The sequence below is a fragment of the Glandiceps talaboti genome, chromosome 11 (assembly GCF_964340395.1).
Source record: "Glandiceps talaboti chromosome 11, keGlaTala1.1, whole genome shotgun sequence".
Lineage (NCBI taxonomy): Eukaryota > Metazoa > Hemichordata > Enteropneusta > Spengelidae > Glandiceps > Glandiceps talaboti.
Genome location: NC_135559.1, coordinates 17,238,895 through 17,245,227, shown reverse-complemented (window position 1 = coordinate 17,245,227; position 6,333 = coordinate 17,238,895). Strand labels below are relative to the sequence as shown.

The following is a 6,333-nucleotide window of genomic DNA, read 5'->3' as shown; positions in this document are numbered from 1 at the left end:
GCTACTGTTGACACATGACAAAAACTTGGATAAAACAACTAAACCTAGATAATTTGTATACCGGTACATTTGAATTAGAAAATTTCAGAGGTGTTCAATAAACACAATGTCTTGTCATATTGTCATAACTTGAAAATATAAAATGTTCTTCTAATCCAGTCAATAAACTGTCTGAGTCACAGAACTTAAAACTCATGTCATGTTATCTTTGACCTTTGACCTAACTGCTATTTTGTCACGTCAGTCATTTTATGATGTAAACAAATGCCTCACCAGTCCCTACATTTTAACATGACTAACTCAGTAATGTTGAAATGCAGTGATCACTTGAAAACTGACTGAATACATACAAGAACACTTTACTTGAAAACATAACTAACTCAGTGAAGTTGAAATGCAGTGATCACTTGAAAACTGACTGAATATACACAAGAACACTTTGCATGAAACATGACTACATAAAGTGAAGTTGAAATGCAGTGATCACTTGAAAACAGACTGAATACATACAAGAACACTTTGTTTGAAAACATGTCAGAAATGTACTGTTTATATGTTTAGTTGAAAAGGATTATAGTATATACGAATAACAAATTTGTTGAAAATGTGTTAAAATCTTCAGTTGTACAGACTACACTGAATGAAGACTATCTTTTTTCTCTTACAAGTCAAGGTACACTACTTGAAACAAAATCATATATAATTTAAATTATTTACAAACCCTGATCAACCTAAAGAATACTGATGCAATATGTTCACTAATTGATAAGTTATATGTACCATACAGAATGAATGGTACAAAACAAATATCTCATTTGGTGTGGTAAATATGGCTTGATTTCTACATTTGCCTCTATTTCCTACATTAAGTGTTGTGATGTGTTGTTTGTTTTGGATTTTCTTGTGCTGGGACTGGTCACCGCAATAACTCAAAGAACAAAAAAATAAAAAACAGACAACACTAAATGAAGGAAATAGAGGCAAATATAGAAACCTAGCTGCAAGAGTTAAAAAGTTTGTAATACATGTCAAAATTTTAGTAAGACAATTAACTCTGTAAGGTAGTGGTCAGTTTCTTTGGCCAGTGGATGGATTGGTAGGGGGTTGACTTGTTTTTTTGAAATTGGCATGGGGTGATTGAATTTACTTCTCTGTCTACAGTCTTGTCGCGCGATCGCGAGCTCGATTGATTCAAATCTTAGCAAATGTCCATGAAAGTACTGAAATTTGAAAATTCAACCTCCACGAGCTTAGCATTTGCTCAATTTGCTCATTTTCTAAAAAAGTATGTAAATGTGACTCATCTAACTTGGGCCTTTATTACCTGTATATCATAATCATTTTTGGATTTCACCAGAATTGTTGCCTCATGCCCCTGGTTCCAGGATTAAAACTGGTAAATTTAAACTAATATTTGCTTCAAAGTTGGCTTCCTTTGTGGTGTGCAGTACTCCCATTTTTAAATTCAAAGATATTCAGTTTCAAATTGATATTTCAATTTCTGTTGTTAAATTTAGGAAAGGCAAATCACTGAGAAGAAGCAAAACATCTTTTAGAATAACAGTATTACAATGAACTGTTCAACTTCTCCTTTGAGTAGTCCATGTATCCAGACTCAGCCCTGTTAGTTCAGAATACATCAACTGCATTGCAAGAAAAACCATTGTTTAAATCTTGAAAGTTACAATGGAAGGACATCATACATGTACATGCATGTATACTGACTAAAAATAATGACAGATGAAAAAAACTGCTAACTGTGATTCAGGTTTACTTGCTGCTGTAACTGTATAATAACATATACCGGTAGCACTGAAGTCTCACTTTTGACTTCTATATGCATATGAGGTGAGTTCCAAGTTCTCCAATTATGTTCATTTTAGGCTTCTCCTTGATAATCGGTAGTATAGTAATACCTATTTCAATACAAGACAAAACCTTACTTTAGTAACAGTTGGTCTAGAAAAATATCATCAAGAAGAAATTCACCTTAATACAATTCATTAGCCTATTAATTGAAATGGCAATGGATTATATTTATTGAATATATAGAACCTACAATCCATTTTTACCTCCCATAAGGGGGTTTATCTTATGCTTTTTTCTGTCTTACTGGGTGTTTGTGTGTCTGTCTGTGGGCATGATATTGATATCTCAAAAACTACTGCATCAATTCTAATGAAACCTACTACAGAGCCATGATCTTCCATAATGCTAATCAAAAGAACTGATTAGATTTTGGTAAAAATCAACTGAACATGAGCTAGTCATTTACATAATTGATTTTTGTAGTAATTAGGTTATATTTTAAGAATGCACACTTCAACATATCAATAAAATTTGGTACATTTATCAACCATAACAATGTGCATATGTCCTATGCAGTAGTATGTTGACAAAGCTATTATATTTAAAGAATAATTTGCATAATTGATGATTTTCCATAATTAAAGTATATTGTAAGAATACACTCTTTAAATTCCATATAATTTGGCACATACATCAACTATAACAAAGCACACATATCCTGTCCTGTTTTTAGGTGTGTTTTTTTTTTTAGTTTTGTTGAGTAATTTGCCTAATTAATGATTTTCATGGTTTACACACAATGAAGGAATTTGCTTGTGATGTAATATTGTCAAATGCACGTGATCATTAGAAAGAAAGTGACTTGATTAATATATTTTGGTTACCTTATATCAAAGTCAAATGTTTCTTTGGTCTTACTGTGCTAGTTTTTGGAAGTTGCTTGTGTAAAGACCTGTTTCTCATACTCTGTGACAAGTTCAACCAATCGGGGTCTGCGCATTTTGGTCAATAATTCTTTCAGGAATCCAAGGTTTTTCTTCCCAATCAGCCCCCTTACTTCCAATGCAGCAAATATTTCAGCAGGACCTCTCAGGCTTTCCAGCTGTCGTTTTGGAAGTTGTTCAGATAATAAAAATCTTAATGTCGGTTCATCGTCCTCCCTACCAATGCTGCCCTCTAGTTGCTTGTAGAGTTCTAATAAAGGGTCTATTCTTGCTGTGTGCTCAGGTCTGATAGCATAATGATAAAACAAAACCATTAGAAAACAAATATAATATCAAGTGAAAAGTGAGTTCACTAGGAATCTTGGGAAAATGGTACCATTATTGTTAGAACAGAAAACAATGTATATACAAAAAAAATTCTCTTTCATAAATAATATTAAACATGTACATGTACTCGTGGTATAAAAATATGATTTTTAATGATTTTTTATCAGGGCCTGACAGGGTTACTTTTGAAAATGTGATTTTTCCTCTGTGTATGCATTTTGCAATATGGGGTAGAGATGGGCATTATTAGACACTTTGTCTAAATGTTTAAACTAGTTTCCCACAAAAATGAGCAACTCCCAATTTTATAAATCTTAAAATGGCACACACTGAGTTTATATATTAAGCTTTCCACTCAAGTTAAAGTACATAAATAAGACTACTTTCCAGTATATTGTTAATGTTGATGCAGTCTTTTAGAATATTAGGATTACCTTCTGGCATAGTTTTAAGACCAGCTGATTGTGTAGTATGGATTTTCTGAACATTTTTAGCACAACTGAACTGAAGTTCAGTAGTGCTATAGGGATCGCCCGGCGTCTGTCTGTCTGTCTGTCTGTGTGTGTGTGTGTGTGTGTGTGTAAACAACTTAAAGTCAAAAACTGCTGAACCGATTGCCACGATATTTGGTGGGTCCATTACCTTGGGTGTCTAGTTGGGAAATTGTTCAAATCAAAATGATCGCATCACAGGTGTGTGATTTGGGTAAAAAAATGTGATTTTTGGTAAAAAAACTTAAACTCAGAAACTACTGGGCAGATTGGTGCGAAATTTGGTGGGAACATTGTTAAGGGCGTGTAAAGTAAGATTTGTTCATGACGTGATGATTCCATCAGTGATATGCAAATTAGGGCTAAAAATGTGTCTTTTTGGTTAAAAATCTATAATTCCAAAACTACTGAGCAGATTGGGCTGAAATTTAATGGGAATGTATCTAGGGATGTATGGACGAAGAAATATTAAGCATACCATGATTCCATGAGTGATATGCAAATTAGGTGTAAAAATGTTCATTTTTGGTCAAAAACTTATATCTCAAAAAGTACTTGGTTACCGAGTCTGAAACTTGGTGAGATGTTTCTGAGTGTTATTCTTCAAAACATTTGGACAAAATTGGCCCTAGCGACCATGACCACGCCCTTAGCAACAACCAAATGGCAGTATATTTGGTCAAGTAACAACATCATCTGGTAGGCAAATGAGTAAACATTCAAAAAATGTATGCAAATACCGTAGCAACCATGACCACGCCCATAGCAACAGCCAAACGGTCGTGTATTTCACAAAGATAACAACAGGGATTAATAGACAATTAAACAAACGTTCAAAAAATATATGTAAATTTGCCTAGCAACAAGACCACGCCCATAGCGACAGCCAAATAATCATGTATATTGCAAAGATAACAACAGGAATAGAAAGACAAATGAATAAACATTCAAAAAATGTATGCAAATGTGCCTAGCAACAAGACCACGCCCATAGCAACAGCCAAATAATCACATATATTGTAAAGATAACAGGAATAGAAAGACAAATGAATAAACAGTCAAATAATGTATGCAAGTGTGCCTAGCAACAAGACCACGCCCATAGCAACAGCCAAATGATCACATATATTGCAAAGATAACAATCGGGATTAATAGACAATTGAATAAACATTCAAAAAATGAATGTAAATATGCCTAGCAACAAGACCACGTCCATAGCAACAGCCAAATGATAGCATATATCGTAAAGATAGCAACTTGGTTGGATAGGTAACTGGATAGTCATTCACCAAATGAACACTTATTGTTAGCATGGACTACCATATGGATAAATATTTTTAAAAACTGTACAGTTGTGCTACAACACCATTGGCGGTATTTTTTAATACATATGATAAACATGCCTTCAATTGCACACATAGACCCCAACTTGTGTTTTATAAAGAAGTTATTGTGCAAATTTGAATGGTGTCTTTAGATACAAAACTTCATAATTTATTGACCAATTTGCTATTGAATGTGGAAGTAAAAAGTCAAAGGCCAATGTTGACATTAAATAAAGTCTTTGTGTAGTATTCAACGTCTTGAATTAACATAAACAAAGTTTTGGTCAGTTCCTTGAAAAATAAGGGTAGACGCACTCACACACAAAGAACATTCTATGTTATGCAGCCCCAATGAGCACGGCCCAGAAGTATGTTCAAGTGTAAAGAAAGACCAAGTTAAACAGGATTAGAAGCCATTTTGTATCAATTTCTGGTAACTGAGGGAGTCCAAAATTTGCGCATATAAAAGAAATAATTATTGTTCAAATTGGGTGAGTATTAATTTTACATCTTAATTAAATATTTTTTTTAAAAGTTTGATAACAAAACCATCACTTTTGTACATGATAACCCCTTCATCAATATTCAACTTTAATCTGTACAATTTTTATGATCTTAAGTTTCCATTAGTTAGCCTAGCAAGGCCAATTGTTGAACACTTTTGAACCAATTTTTATTTTGCAGATAAATTTCACACAGGAATCGGCATACTTCTCCTTAAATACACTATTTGTACATACACATATGAATTTAAAGTGATTTTTCTAATGTGTGTAGCATGGGGCCATAGACCCTCCACCCACGTGGAGGGTCTATGATGGGGCTAATGCATGTCCTTATTTAGTTATTACTCACTCAATATCCACATCTTCTTTTCGTTGAGTACCTAAAAATATAAAAGATCAGGAAATCAAATTTAAGACTAAATATTGCTACATAATAACAAAAGTAATTTAAAAACAATTTATTTATTTATTTATTTATTTGAGGTAATAATCACTGTTAAAACCAGCAAGTTTCCTATTTGCTTGTACACCCCTACCAACATCAATTTCAATCAAGTTGGCAAAAAGATACAAATTAATACAATTTGTATGCGAATTTTGTTTATGTGAATGAAATTGTCATCTCTTCATGATCTGTCACAATTTCAAATAAAGTGAATATTAACTTACTGATGCTATTGTACCATATGTACAAGTCAGGTTCCTTGTGAGGTACACCTCCCCAACTACATGTAACAACATCTGTCTTGAGTGTATCACTTCCTGCTATTTCAATAGTGATGCAGTTGTCATCAACATCTCTACCACCAGAAACCAGCTGTCCAGGTTTGTGATGAGGACAAGTACACTTCAGGCAGGTCATGTAGGATAATCCTGGTGAGAAGTTTTGAATCAGCTGAGATAATTCTTTCTCTATTCTTCTTCGAACCT

The 6,333-nt window shown here is 33.5% G+C and overlaps 1 long non-coding RNA gene across 1 annotated transcript; it reads right to left on the bottom strand.

Moving 5' to 3' along the window:
* Nucleotides 1–2,929: 2,929 nt before the first annotated feature.
* Nucleotides 2,930–6,119, bottom strand: LOC144442317 (uncharacterized). Its single transcript, XR_013481626.1, has 3 exons — nt 6,073–6,119; nt 5,753–5,783; nt 2,930–3,038 (listed from the first exon to the last, which is right to left on the bottom strand). It is a non-coding gene; the product is annotated as an uncharacterized LOC144442317 (long non-coding RNA).
* Nucleotides 6,120–6,333: the final 214 nt, after the last annotated feature.